We start from the raw sequence: 16,602 nt of genomic DNA, 5'->3' as shown, positions 1-16,602 counted from the left end.
ACTCTCCAAGGAGTGTATAATTGTTAATTAAAATGGTTTTTTCTTTCTTTATAAAAAATAAAATATAAGGATTTAGAGTAATAATTATCCAATGAATATTTGTGATCTTCATTTTTCCCTGTTTTCTGAACAATGATAAGATGCCAAGTTTAAAGAGCTACTTGAGAGTATATTCTTTGCTGTATAATGCTTAAATTTGTTCATTTTTACTGTGCACTTCAAGAGAGCTGCCCTTACAATACTGTTTGTGTTTTATTATTCACTTCCTCAGAAGTTTGGAAGTCAGGACAAAAATGGAGGTCCAGTTTATTCCACATTCTATTTACTGTTATAATACTTTATTTTCAGGGACTTCCCTGGTGGTCCAGGGATTAAGACTTCGCCTCCCAGTGCTGGAGGTGGAGGTTTGATCCCTGGTCGGGGAGCTAAGATCCCACATCCCTTGCGGCCAGAAAAACCAAAACAACACAAAACAAAAAACAAAACATGAGACAGAAGCAACATTGTAACAAATTCAATAGACTTTAAAAAATGGTCCACATCAAACAAATTTTTAAAAAGTACTTTATTTTCAAAACTGAGTAATGAAGAAAATGATTTCTTGATGTCAAAGATTTTCTGTAAATCCATCATCAAAGGAGTGCAATCTGCTTTAGCACCCCAAGCGGGTCTAACTGCACCAACAACTGCACAATGTCTGGAAGTCATTGGTAAATCTTTGGTTATATGGGCACCAGCAATGAGGTGGGGTTGAGGAGTGCAAAGATCACTCATCGACTTTAGGTTTCTGGCTTTGATAAACCAAGAAAGTATTCAACAGAAACATCATCCCCATAATGCCCATCTGTACACAATATTAGCTGACTCTTGAATGCCTTATATCCTGGTTCTTTTTTTAAAAGTGAAAGTACTATATAGCACTTATTTAGAAAAAGACCCAACTTCATTCAGATTAAAGTTTTGCCTTGCAGTAAAACCATTTTGTCAATAGACTATTGCAACTCACCAAGGAAGACTGCTGCAAATTAATTACAAGTGATCTTCAAGTTATTCATTTTTACACAGTTTTAAGATTTCTCCACATACCCTGGCTTTGCTTAAAATACATTTTTTTAACCAAATCATCTTCTTTTTCCATCGGCATCTTCATCAGACCTTTGACAATGATCAGTGCTTTCCATTGTATCTTATGGTCTCAAAGATATGCATGCTGATTGGAGCCAACATTCCACAGTAGAAGGTATTCCTCTATTTATTCAAAGGTTACATGTCCTCTGGAAGCGTTCCAGAATCCACAAAACTTACATAATTCACTTAAATTTTTTTGATCCTCAGAAATCCTCTACATGAATTATGGTGAAATATGCACGGCAAGGCTATGACTTTTCATCATTCACCTCTTTCAATCACTCTATCATTTTCAAATCCTTTTGATGCATAGCCTTTGCTAAGCCTATGAACTTGCCTGCTTTCCTAAGAGACCATGCCACTATTTTAGAAGATATGTTCTTTTAATAATGTGGGGAATACATTATAGGTAATGCAGAACATGTCTAAAAATGAGGAGAACTAACTGTATTTTAATCAAAACAAATGCAGAGATATGACTTGATTCACTGTATATCTTCCCACCAAGGCTCGTACACATCTGAAAGTTCCCCTGATCTGTGCATGCATATTTGTCATATGGGTTTTCAATTCAAATGGTAAATCCTGGGGAAAAATGTACATTATTATAGTGTAATTCAGATTATGAGTTCAAATAATACAGGAATCTTGTATTATACGTTCTGTTAAGATGGTCCTCTTAGTCTTCACTTATTTCACATAGATATTTTTAACAGTACTTGAATGGAAATTACGAAAATAAACAGAATTTTATATCCATCACAAAGATTACCTATAGTTTAATAAACAGTTAATTTAGACATGTAAACATCTGTACGTGCATATAAAAGTTGAATTATAGATCATACATAATCAGAATCTGAGATGAAGAATGAAATTATCAAATTGAGACCATGTTTAAAAATATTAATAAGAAGCATAATTTATATAGAGATATAACTATCATGATTCCACAAGACAGACTGGTATTCTTTCTTTTTTTAATATTTTATTTTTATTTATTTATGTTTGGTTGCATTGGGTCTTTGTTGCTGTGCGCAGGCTTCCTCTATTTGCAGCGAGTGGGGGCTACTCTTCGTTGCGGTACGCAGGTTTCTCATTGCAGTGGCTTCTCTTGTTGCGGAGCACGGGCTCTAGGCGCGCGGGCTTCAGTAGTTGTGGCACGTGGGCTTAGTTACTCAGCGGCATGTAGGATCTTCCCCCGACCAGGGATCGAACCCATTTCCCCTGCATCGGCAGGCGGATTCTCAACCATTGCTCCACCAGGGAAGTCCCCAGACTGGTATTCTTTTAACTAAAAGTGACCAAGACAAGTATAGTCCAGGTTGCCATTTTCCTTGCCGTTTTCTTTGACCAGCTCGTTCTGTTATCCGTGTAACATTCACATACCTGTCACATGCCTTCATGCCCTACTGACCCATGTCCTAGGTTCAAGGGTGATAAATAACTGAAATTCAAGGTGCAAACTAGAGAGTCTTTATTTTCCATCTGCAAAATTCAAGTTATTTGTTCCTATTTAAAAAGTTACATATATAACTAGATCACTTTGCTGTATACCTGAAATTAGCCCAAAGTTTTTAGTTAGCTGTGCTCCAATATAAATTGAAAATTTTTTAAAAAGTTATATAAAATAGTGATTAAAAACAAGGCTTTGAATCTCAACCCCATGACTTACATTGCTGTGACTTTGGCTGAATGCATCAACTCACTCTGTCCAGATTACCAACTGTAGAATGGGCTTTACATCTACTCTCAAGGTCAAATGAGATATATATTACACTTAAAATGTTTTGCACAAATCCTGGCTCATAGAAAGTAACAAATATACAGGAGTTCTTGTAAGGGTTGCTGTATTCTATCATAAGGAGTTTTGCCTGTGATTTCACTTGGGTTGCGTTCGATATTGATGCATACATTTCAAAGCTGTCTGATGCATCTGGCTGCTAATACCATAGAGTGACTGCTCCTCTCTGCTCCCTTGGGAAGCAATGCTCTATAGAAAGCCCTGAATAGTAAGGCAGAAACAACTTCAATATATCTTTCCAGTATGGTATAGGTGCTCCTTATATCACACCACAGAAAACAATTTTGCTTTTTCAAATAAAATTATGGCCAATGTGTGCATCTAAGATGAGGAATTTAGTTTAGTAGATTAATAGGCCAACTGAAATAGATTCATGATATTAAGATAAAAATATGAAAGTCCCATTATATAGAAAATAAGGTAAAACTCAGAAAAAGTAAGGTCAGCTTTGCAGCAGATTTTAAGGTGACTTCGATATGGGACTTCCACACGACAGGTACAAAAATATGTACATTACAGACTGTGCTTCAAGTGATTATTAAATCAATGTGATTTTTTAACGGTGTGTTTCGACAATATTCAGTCATAATTCAATATAATATTGCCAAATATATTGTGTGTGATTGTAAACTATGCTGGTCATACTGAGAACATGAAATAAAAGTGGCATAGCCACTTGCCCGGAACTCAGTCTCAGGAGAAATTTAAAGCCGAGCTGGCACAAGGGAGCATCTGGGTGTGCTAGTGGGAGGCCAACAGGGACAAAAGTTTTGCTTGCAAATCTTTTTCCTTATTTTACTCAAAAATATGACAGTTCAGAAACCTCAGACCACTTATCTCAATTGGGCTTCTAAAGAATGCATGATTGTACGATGTTTACATCAAATGATACTGAGGCTGGAAATTCCAAACTCCTTCTGGAGTGAGTGATCATTTGACACTGTCATCTGAGCAGAGTTCCTGTGCCTGGGGAGAGAAGCCCCAGGCAGTGGGGAGGGTGTAGGAGACTCTCCCTATACCCATGAAGGGTTTGATATGGGTGCTTCCATTCTCCCCTGCACCACCAGACTTCTGTTCTCACAGGATTCAAATCAGTGTATATACCCAAGAAAACTGAAACCATAAGTTCACTCAAGAACTTGTACACATGATCATAGCAATGCTATTCACTATTCATAAAAGTGGAAATACCAAAATGTCTATCAACTGATGTATACATAAACAAAATACGGTAATCCATACAGTGAAATATTACTTATATTCCCCATAAATATTCCCCATAAAAGGGAATGAAATACTGATACATGCTACAAAATGGGTAAACCTTGAAAACACTAAGTGAAAAGCCAGACACAAGTTGTATGATTCCATTTGAATTAAATGTCCAGAACAGGCAAATTCACAGAGACAGAAGGGAAATTAGTGGCTTCCAGGGACTGGAAAAATGAGGGAATGGGAAGTGGCTGCTTAATGGATATACTTTCTTTTCAGGGTGATAAAAATATTTTGAAATTAGGTGGTGGTGATGGTCACTTAACATTGGGAATATACTAAAAAACAATTAATTGTACACTTTTAAATGGTTAAATTGGTGAATTCTATGTTATGAGAATTTTATCTCAATTAAAAAAGTTTATACATGGTATCAACTATGTATAGAATAGACAACTGATGAGAACACACGGTATAGCACAGGAAACTCTACCTAACACACTGTGGTAACCTAAATGGGAGGGAAGTCCAAAAGGGAGGGGATATCTGTATGTGCATGGCTGATTCATTTTGTTGTTCAGTGAAGGCTAACACAACATTGTAAAGCAACCATACTCCAATAAAAATTAATAAAAAAATAAAAATAAATTTATGCTCTCAAAAAACAAACAAACAAATAAATAAAGTGCCTTGGGATGCTAAGTAATTTCCAGGAATCTGTGTGCAAACACTCCTCCCTACAATTCTAAAGAAAGTCAAGCTACCATCCTTTTTCTTAAGGGGTTATATTCTGTTATGCATGTGAAAAAAGTTTCCATCTGGAAACAATCTTTCAATTGATTTCTTACTGGCAATTTCAACTATTTAATATTTCATTAACATATCATGTTAAGTTTATCTGTAATTTAATTACAAATAGATGATTAGGAGAAATATTCATTCTGTGTCCTTGTGCTGTTTGTATTAAAATTTCTGAACAATTTAGGAGACAATTCTTTCTAAAGCAATTTCCTTGTTTAAATCAGGCCATAAAATTGGATTACTTAATAGCAATGCAATAAAGCTGGTCTGCTTTACAATCTTCCAGGTACTTTCACCTCTAATATTGCATCTGATTCCCATGTTAAGTCTGTAAGATAAGTATGCCAGGTATTGTTACCACAGATCTGCAAAAGTAGACACTGAAGGAGAGAAATCAAGCCATTTCATTTTTAACTCAGTTTCATACCAGTGACTAGAACTTAAATTTTGAGATTCTTGCTGAAGAAAGGCTCTGTCTATACCAGCGCGTATGCTTGTTTTAGCTATACCACACTTGATAACAAACATTCTGCTGGTGTTCTCAAACCTGATTGCGTAGTAAAGTCACCAGGGAGTTTTTAAATCATGCTTGGGTTACACACATCCACACACATGCACACACACACATACACATAAATGCATACACACATGCATACATGGATAACATGAAGAGATGTTTAAATATTGGAAAATCATCATAAATAAATATTTACATAAATTATTATATACATGCTTACTTTATTCTTGACAGTATTTGTTGTAAAAATTTTAAATATGTGTAACCAGTGGAATTTAGAAATTTCACAATGAAATATGCCCCCCTTGTTGAGGTAACCAACACTATTTATATGATACATTTATGAGATAACAGCCATGTAGAGATGTTTCTACTCATTTATGCTTTTACAATTACATGTACAATAAGAATTCTCAAATATGAAATTAAAGTCTTCTGCATTTGTGTCCTTTTTCCCTGCATGGTCTTCTAATTTCTGAAAGATCTGTGTTGTAAATTTACACCATAATAAAGGATTCATTTTCTCCTTGAATTCTATCAGTTTTTATCTTACATAAATCAAAGCTATATTTTAGGAGCCTAAAATTCATGACTGTTGAATCTTGAAGAATTATACCTTTCAGCAAAGTAAATTTCCCTCATTTTACACAATTTTCACCTTGAATGTTATTTTATTGTTTATTACCATTGTCAATGTGCTAGCATGTAGCCCGTATCATTTACATTCCTTTATTTATTTAGTTATTTATTATATTATTCCTATATTTATTTACAGATTCTTATGTCATTGAGATTTCGGTGTGCTTCACTGAAGAAGATTCTTCTGAGAATCTGTCTTTAATAAGTGACTTTAATCCTTTCATATTTATTGTTGTGACATATATATTTCTAGTTTTTCCTTCCATATGTTTTCCTATGATCTATTGGCCATGCTTTCTAGTCATTTACTTTGTTTTCTTTTATCTGATATTTGTTGAAGGTGTCAAGATTTCTATGGTCCATTTTTTTAAGTAAATATTTATCATTGTACAATCTACCTAAATTTTTTGGTGGTTACTCTGAAAACTTTAGCTTTTATTTTAAATTTCTAACAATATCTGATGCTAATCAAGAGATACAGCTTAACATATTTATTTATACCTTTCTAGTTTCCCTCCTCACTTCTGAGATGATATGATCTGTAATTTTGATCAATAATATAATTTATTAATTTTTATTCAATTTTTATTTTATTATTTTCTTTCCCATTATTGATGCCTGTTTTTTGACTCATTTATTTTTTCTTGCAAAAATATATCCTCCAGAGATTTTTTGAAAAAGAATCTACATAAATACATAAAGCAAAATTATCTTTACATTTCTAAAACTTATATCACTCTCATGCTTGAATGATAGTTTGACATGGATAGGAGTCTAGATAAGGCTTATTTTCTTTTATATTTTAAAGATATTTCTCTTTCTATATTTATATGTATTTTTACTGACAAGATGCCTGATGACAATCTGGCTGACATTTATTCATAGGTGATCTCTACTTTTATCTTTGGAGACCTTAAGGTTTTGTGTTTTTTTTGTTTTTTTGTTTTTATTATTTAATGCATAAATTTTTTTACTGTGGTGTGTCTAGGCATATTTGTGTATAAGTGTGTGTGTGTGTGTGTGTGTGTGTGTTCACTTAGGTAGTTCCTTGACTTATTTTTTATACTCCTTATTCAATAGGCTCTTTCAATCTTATCCTTATGTTATCTTTAATTTCTAATGTTTTTTAAATTTTTCTTTCAGTTTTTCTTCTTCATTGTGACAATTATCAGTTTATTAATTCTCAGCTCCAAATCCATCCCAATTACTGCCTTGGGAAAATATAGCTGGATTCTTTAAAAATTTTTCCTTTGCTAGTTTGCAGATGGTATCCTTGGTCAGTCGAGAGCAGGGACATTGAAGGAGGAAGGGTTTTTCTCCTGGTTCTGGGCTGCCCCTCTGTCAACTCCTGCAGTATGTGTGGAGTTTCCTTTTGTACTGGGAAGCCAGCAGCACCTGGTCTCTTCCCATTGCAGCTGCTGCCAGCATCCCCTCAGGCAGCCTGGTAGCAGTGTGCCATTTTCAGTGGACCTCCTGTGACCACTCTCAGCACACGGCCCTCAAGTCCCTGTGCAGTAAGTGCTGGATTGGACACTTCCTCATGACTCATTTTCCTGGCAACCCCTCTCCAGTGTTGTGCCACTGTCTGCATGCCTTCCTTTGGACGCCTCACCAGGGACTTCCTTGACAGTTTTCAGTAAATTTCAGGGTGTGAACCCTCCTGTGGGTGGGTCCATAGGATTCCAGAAAGCAAGTCCACAGTCCCAACAGAGTAGGACCTAGAGAACTTCTCCAGTATCTATTCTCTATGGCCACACCCTCCCAGTAAGTTCTGGGTCTCAGCCCTGGTGGAAGCATCTCATTTCTAGTGCTCTATCAGCCTTAGGCATGGTTAATCCATATGCCTCCTAGTCCTATATTCCTTATTGGGCAATCCCCTGTTATTTTAGTTTCCTGTTAATAATTATTTATATTAAGATTTCCATATTCATATTACTCTATGGTTTTTCTCTCCTTACTGGATCCTAACTAATGCAGAATAGGCATCAGGGACTGTCCCGTGAGATTGATCATAAAGATGGAATTTCAGAATTGGTTTGGCCATGCTCCGAGGATGAATGCAGAGCTGAACTCTTTGGGAAATTGGAAGCTAGTAGTTCATGGTGCACGCTGGCATCATAATTAATCAAGTTATCACCTAAGGTTAATTGTGGTGAAGTGACAGCTGCAGAAAATGCCCTGGGACTCCAAGTGGCTGTTATACTTGACTGTTATGGCAGTAGTGGTGACTATAAAGAGTGTGGGATGGATTCTTTTGAGTGCACTTGGGCGATTACAAATAGAATATGACAAATTCAGACTTCTAAGTACCAGCTTGTGTCAAGGTCTGAGAGCCAGAGTTCCCATCACAGCCCTATAAGGATCTCTTATTTATTTTATCCAAATGGTTGATGCTGCTAAAATCAAACACAAAAGTTAATAACGTGGGTGGCTGAAGTGCAATAGCAGTTGAATGCAGTCTTGCCAATGTTCTCCTGTGAAAAACCTTTGAGGAAGAATGGGATCCTGAAATTTAGACTCGGAATACATGTCTGAACCTGATTAAATGGACAACACTGCATTTTCAAGTCACTCTGTCTCTTTTGTTGGTGGAAGAAGTTGGCCCTTTGTATCTGAAAGTCCTGTGATCACCTCCCTTGGGCAAGTGACTTAAGAGGATGCTACCCAGTAGCACTGCCTCCTAGCAGGTGTTGGGATTGTACAGGTGGTAGGCTAAGTGGGGAGGAAGATAACACTAGATAAGGCTGTATTCATTGGTGTGGGCACACTTGCAGGATGTTCTGGACATGTCACATTACTTCATTCAGCTGGAGATGCTTCACTGGAACTTGTACTCAACAATGACCTCCATTTAATGAGGCTGAGATGGCCAGAGCTTCCTGGTGTGATATAGAAGAGGGAACCCAAAGGGAGACAGAAATGATGTACTGGATTTACAAAATTAGAGCTCAACCTCATACTGCTTTAAGAGATAAACCTTAAATATAAGGACACAAAATCGTTGAAAGTTAAAAAATGGAAAATAAAAGATATACTATGCAAACACTAAACAAAGTTTAGACAGTTACCCTGATGTCAGTCACAGTAAACTTTAAAGCAAGAAGCTTCACTAGCAATAAAAAGGATCTTGCAAAATGATGCAATGGTCATTTGACTAGGAAAATATAACCAATATAAAATAAAACTAATTTATATAATTATAATGCAACCTGAAATTAGATAAAGCTAGGAAATTATTGAATTAAAAGAAGTACACAATTCATAGCAGAAAAACTTGTGCTCATTAGACATTGATTTGATTGCTTGTATATAGAACATTCCACAGATATTTAATATTATTAACACAAATGATCATTTGTAGAGTCTATATCAAACCAGAAACATTTAAAATTACTGGCATTCAAAATTACATGTTCATTCAGATGTAGAAAATAGAAAGCTATGAACAGTGACTTAACAAAAGATTTTGGTCACCTCACTTCTTTTTGGTGTCACCACAGGAATCTGGGTTCACGTTTTTGTTACTTTCTTTGCACTCCCCTGACCTCAAGTCATGGTCACAAAATGGCTGCCTCAACTCTAAACATTGCTTCTGTAGTCAGTTCAAGAAAAAGAAAAAAGATTCATTAAGATCTGTTTTCCTTGAAAAAAAAGTTAAAGCATTTCTTGAATCCCCAGAATATGTTTCCCTTTATAAAGGCTGGTAAGCAAGCATGACTTTTCAGCCTCTATAATGGGAGGCAGCAGGGGAGGTGGAGTTAGGAGTAGCTATTCCATTAGAAAATTGACAGCACCAGGTACAGTATATGTGTTTATTTATATGATATTATATTTTCTACCAACGAATTGCACCTAACATACCTACTTATGGAATTTCAAATTGCTGGTAGGTAGGGGCCATGCCATATAGTTCATTTGTTTTTCTCCAGAACATGTAAAGAAAAAACTATCTTCCTACATATTTGATTAACTAATCCTCATTGAGACATTTTCTCACATGACTGAGAACCTAATTAAAGACCTATCAGCCACACTCCGAGCCCAAATGAGTCTACAAAGCCCTAAGAACAGCACTGCTTTATGCAGTGAAGTATTCCAGGGGGTGCTGGTACCCAGCCTTGCAGTGCTCAAGCATAGCTATTATCAAAGAACATTTAAACACAGATTTCACAATTAGATGACATCTGAGCTTCATTCCAACACTTAGTTTTTATGAAAAAAAAAAGTTTGAATTTTCCCTTGAAAAAGAAAAATGTAATCTGTAGTCTGACACTTTAGCATTCTCATTTTTCAATTATGGAGCCCTGACTTCAAGAAATATAAAGTCTTATGTCAAATAAAAAATGGATTCTGAACTTCTATTTTCTGCAATAAGAAATGGACTGACTGAAGAGAAAATTAAATGTGGCGTACTTAGGAAGGGAACAGGAAAGTTTTACTGAAGTAGGAACATGGTCTGTCTCCAACTTACTACATGGCATTGAATTGAGAGTTCTTTGGATTCCACCCTCTGTGTGTTGCAGATTTTAATACTGATTGTGTTTCTTCATTAAATATATCGGAAATTTAGCATACTATCAATTTAAGTTATGCATCATAATTACTGGGGATGAATTGTTAGTGTGAGCTAGGCAAGTTCCCACAGTATTAAAATATTCCATAGCTGCCAGTCTTTGCCATCAATAACTGCACAGTCCTTTTTTATTCTTGTCAGTCATCTTCACCCTAGGCTATACTTAGGATACATAGGCAAAGTAGCTCATAATGGCATCAATCTATTTATTTCAGTTTTATTCATTAACTCTATTTATCATGATGTGTGGGACTTTGGAGATGGCTCACAGTGATTCTGAAGATGAGGGTCATGCAGAAGATACCTCTATATTTCACATGAGCAGACTTGGCCTCATGTCATAACATTTTCAGGAGATGGCCCAAGAGAGTTACATTCACGCAAACTGTCTTCCATTTGTGTCCTATTTTGAAATATATATTATTCTACTAGGGTTGCTAGTCTGAATGTAATACAATGGAGTTATTTTTTCAATTAATGATCATCTCACTCTTTGATTGCTATAATTGCTCTTAATAAAGTTATCTGAGTTACTTTCTCCAAAGGTGTTATGATGTAATTTTTTGTGTGTTACAAGTTCTACTCATCTTGTGTGAAGCTCATAGGCATTCAGGGATGTCAAGTAATTCAAGATGGAGTCACAGTGGCCAATGTGAACTTCCATATTAGTTGTTTTGAAATGTTGGATATAGGATGGCCAATCTCAGCATGATAAATCAAGAATGGTACTTTAGATAAGAAATTTGTTTTGGTAACATCCTTGGAAAGACTTTGCTGGAATTGAAAGAGCAATTGATAGAGGAAAGAACCCCTGGGACATAACCCTTATATCTTACTGACAGCCTCCTTTGAAATGAGACCACTGAGCCAGGAGACTTGGAGGTGCCTTGCTGGAGGATCCAACTCCAGGCTGGCAAGAGCTGTTCCAGAAGGGATGCTGCCAGAGACCCTGTAGGAGTAGAGGATTACTTCCTGCTCATGCCTGTCCTGAGACCTCTGTTGCTGGACCAGAGATACAGCTTCTGCTAAGAAGTCTCCTTCCTGGACTGCTTGGAGTGGTTTGTTACTTCCTATTCTGGTTCTACAAGTTTGACTAACTTGTGGGCTAATTGTGTGCAATAAACTGAGTAATTCCTGAATCGGATTTTGGCTACATTTCGTACACCTCCAATCTTGGGATTCTTACCTGGCCCCACCGTTGGCCCTGCGACAGAACAAAATCGATGCAGAGCAAAAAACTTGCATCACCAACCTCAAAAGTTCTCAACAAATATAACAGAGAGTTATATTTGTAAATGCCTAATGCTTATGTATAATAAATTGCTACAGAGAGTAATACTTTTGTATTGGTTTAGCCAAACACTCCTATAACAATGTCACAAAAATAGTCTCATTTTTTTTCTGATACATGTATAAATTTAAAGAACATTTATATCTTTTAAACAATAAGAATTAAATTTTGTACATGATAAAAGAAAGCATCTAATTTTTTTAAGTTGTGGAGAACTATCTTTTCTCTACTGATTTGAAATGCCACCTTTATCATAGATTAAATACATATATATATGGATCTATTTCCACACTTATTTTTTCTAAGTTATTGACCAATATTTTGAGTCAATACCACCATTATTGTAATAAGTTATAGTATATTTTAAGATATACATGTACAAAAATATTTGTAACAGATGATATTTTTGCTTAAACTTCCTATTCTTTCTTGAATAATTTTTGATAATTTATATTTTTCAACATTTTCAATTTTTTATACAATATGTGATATTTTCTTACAATTTTCAGTCACTTTTGTGTCTTTTTTTTCTCATTCCTCATGCAATGTGTGTAGCTATATTATCACACTTAAGTTTTTTCTATTGATTATTTTCGAAGGTCCAGTTTTTAGATTCATTAATTAGGCTAACTACTGTGTTTTGCATTTAATTAACTTCTTTGATTTTTATTAATTCCTTCACTGTATAATTAAATTTATTATGTTTTTATCTTCATGATTTGAATATATAGTTTGATTATTTTCAAACATTTTATTTTATAATAAATGTATGTCAAACTATAAATTTTTCTTTTTAATTTGTAATGAATTATATTATTATATTGTGTTATTTATAACTTTTTGATTACTGAGACTCCTTGCAGCCTAATATACAATACATTTTTTATAATTTCCAGGTTTCTTGTAAAATATTTTTATTCTCTGTTTATTGAATACCCTGTGTTTTGTGTGTGTGTGTGTGTGTGTGTGTGTGTGTGTGTGTGTGTGGCGGGGTATGTGTATAACCTCAAGGATACTTATTGTATATACCAATACCTCACATTCTTGCTTATTTTTGCCCAATTTATTATTAAATTAGAGGCAATAATTTGTTATTGTCTCTAAGGATAAATAACTGAATATTAATACGCAGCTATATACTCTCTTCCCTTTCTTCTTTCTCTGCTCTCTTTTCTGCATCTAGAAATACTTCAAGCTTCACTCTGTTACGTTTTTTCCCAAGCTCTAATCTCTCTCCAGCCAACCACCTAACTCGGTTTACACAGCTATGTGGGGAAATGGCTCTGCTGCCTGCTGCCCTTTGCAAGTTCAAGGCCAAAGATCACTGTCCTTGTTGAACTAAATGTGGTTTTTAAAGTAAGTAAACCCAGGTAATTCCCCAAATGCTTCCCTCCCCCGTTGGAGCTTTTACTGATTCATCCTTCACTTAGGTCCCCTGGCCTTTATTGTAGCATTTTCCCAAGAATTTTTGGAGCTGTAGCTTCTCAGCTTCCATTTCTCCTCCAGCCTGGTTATTTAGCTTTCCATCTTTGAGACATTACTCAGAATTTCTAGTTTGCTAATTATACGCTTTCTTTTTTCCAGGTTTACAACATATTTTCAATTATTTCAGAAGATTTGGGATAGAAAGTTGTCAAAGTATGTTGAAACATGATATCTTAATAAAATATACCCTTCAATCAGATGCCTAAATATTTAAAATTTTAGTTATCTGAATCTATTTTCTATATTAGAAGCTAGTAAGGTTTAATTTTCTGTATTTTTGATAACTGTCTAGTATAATTTAAATTATTAAAATAACATGCAGAAAATTGAAATAGAAGACATTGTAATCCTTTTTATGTTGAAAAGGCAATCTTGTTTTCAGGTGTTGAAACTCCAGATGTGATGGCAAAGAAATTCAAATGTATCCACTCCTTTTCTTAAGCTAGCAAAAATATTTTAGGTAACATTTTTGTTGTTATTTCTGACTTCAGGAATTTGATTTTAACTGGATTTTGGATGGTGAAAGTACAACTCTTATAAGATCAAACCACTAAATTAAAATTATAGAGTAATGTTAGTTACTCTTAGAAAAGAAGATTGTTGAAAATAATTAAAAGTCTTACCTCAAAAAAAAAATGAGGTCCTCCAATAACCTTACAGTTGTTCTGGGCTCTAGAATATACTATGGAAAAAATAGCAAATATTAAGGACACCTAAAAATTCTCCATATCTAAAACATCAAATTCCTCCCCACCTACTGCACTGTCACCATTTCAGTCAAAGCCAGCATCTACTCTAGACTGCGAACTGCAAGATTCTCCTTCCTGATTTGACCAGGCCACTTCTACCCCTTTCCAATATATTTTCTATTGATACATTACAGCCAAGATGATCTTTTCAAAACACAAATCTGATTCTGTCATTCAAGGGCATGGAACCCATCAATGGCTCCCTGAAACCCTCAGGAAAAACATCACAGTTCTCAAGTAGGTGTAAGACCCTGCCCATCAGGTTTGGGAATGCAACATCACTTAGCTGCAGCTCTGTGCTTGCCTCTCGAGGTAGCTTGTCCAAGGTACACGGGTTCTGTTTATTGCCCTGAACATAGCCTTCTATTTCTGCCAATATGATAAGTTTTACTTGAATAAATCTACCCCTTTAAAATCAAATGGATAAATATTTTGAAACAGTTTTCAAATAGCACTGGCAAAGTCTGGCAAAATAATGAGTCGTAACAATGGTTTAAGTGAAGGTCGGAGGCCACAGAGGTAGGTGGCACTCTGCAGTTACCTCTACCAGGAGTGCCCCTGCTGCCCTGGGTAAGTATGCAGGTAACTTTAACAGTTTTAGAGGGTCATAGCTCAGCTTATGCTCAGATCCTCAGGCTGGGGAGTCTACCAGGCCAGTTCCACTGTTTCGCTTTCTGATGGAGTCCTTTATTTCTCTTTTGCAACACCAGTCACATGCATAATTAAATAATTCGTTGCACAATTACTGAGATATCTCCCTTATCCCGTAAGATCAGCTTCCTTGCTTGTTTTATTACCCTATTCCCTTCCCTAGAATTTTTTCTTGCAAATGTAGAATTCTGGTAAGTAGTTGGTAGTAGTTGTTGAACAAATGCAAATTAATGTGGGAATTAATTACTTCACCTCTAAATTCAAAACTACCCAAAGAAATGTATACCTGGAACTTCATTTATTTTTATGTTGCCCTACAATAACTTGATATTTCAATGACAGGTTATCTTGACTAAGGGTCCCACTCATGGCTGGTTTGCCTTGCTTAGATTAGAAAAACACCCTGCACGGAGAAGTGATTTTTAGGTGCCTTTTAGGCTCAACTCAGAACTGCAGGTACACGTGAGCAGAGATCACTTAAGTGAGATGCTTCAGACAGAGCAACAGGCAGGCAGGGGTTGACGTTTCCATGAAGAGAAAGGAAGAGTTCATATGGCATTTTACTAGGGTAGCTCCAAGAAACCCTCTATCTTTTGTAGGTACAGTAATTATACATCAGTCATTAACACTAGGTATTGCCCCTCCCCCTTCAGGAACATTGCAGCTTCAGTGTTATATACGTGAGGGTTGCTTACAGTCATTCCTGCACAGGGATATTACACTAATGTAAATTTGAGTTCCAAAAATAAAATAAAACCTAGAAACTTGACACAAGCATCAATTTATTACAAGTTTCTACAAACATTTATTTATGTGTCTGTCATAGCTAAAAGTCTGATTATCTGTTATGGTCATGGAAAGGGAATAGCTATGGCTAAATAGGAAATCTCTATCTATGCACAATTACGTTCAAGTCAAGACAGGTTTACACTTAAGTTCTTTATTGTTCTCTGGTGAAAAATCATCCTTTTTTTGGCTAGAAAATACAATTGGGTGTTCGTGATATTTTAGAAATCCACATATATCTTCTTTTAATTTAGACAAACATTTTGAACAGGTTCTGTGTACCAACACTGTGTTATTGTTAATTCAGAAATGAACGAGATGGGGGCTTCCCTGGTGGTGCAGTGGTTGCGAGTCCGCCTGCCGATGCAGGGGATACAGATTCGTGCCCCGGTCCGGGAAGATCCCACGTGCCGTGGAGCAGCTGAGCCCGTGAGCCATGGCCGCTGAGCCTGCGCGTCCGGAGCCTGTGCTCTGCAGTGGGAGAGGCCACAACAGTGAGAGGCCCACGCACAGCAAAAAAAAAAAGAAATGAGTGAGAACCACTCTTAGTCCTTAAGAAGTTCCTAAATTTGTCTCTTCCACAGATGGTAAATCCCTTTACTTATTCATTCCTTTGATAATAATCAATCACGGTGTATTTAAGACACTTCAGCTCTCCAATATATGAGGATGAAGTCCAAACTCCTTACCGCAGCTCACAAGGTATTTTTCACATAAAGTTCGCTGCTGTCTCTCTTCTACTGCAGCATCTCATCTCTCCAGACATCCTGCAGAATTACGAGTTGTTCCTCCCTAACTTGCTATCCAACACTCATGTTGGCCTTTATGTCTCTCAAACAAGTCAACCTTGTTTCTGCCTCAATGTTTCTGCCCTTGCCGTTCTCTTTGCACAGAATGCCCTTCTCTGTCACCTGGGCACAGCTTGTTCACTCTCATCATTCAACTCTTAGAGTAATATCACCTCCT

The sequence above is a fragment of the Orcinus orca genome, chromosome 12, assembly GCF_937001465.1.
Source record: "Orcinus orca chromosome 12, mOrcOrc1.1, whole genome shotgun sequence".
Lineage (NCBI taxonomy): Eukaryota > Metazoa > Chordata > Mammalia > Artiodactyla > Delphinidae > Orcinus > Orcinus orca.
Note: the sequence above shows the minus strand (reverse complement) of the source record.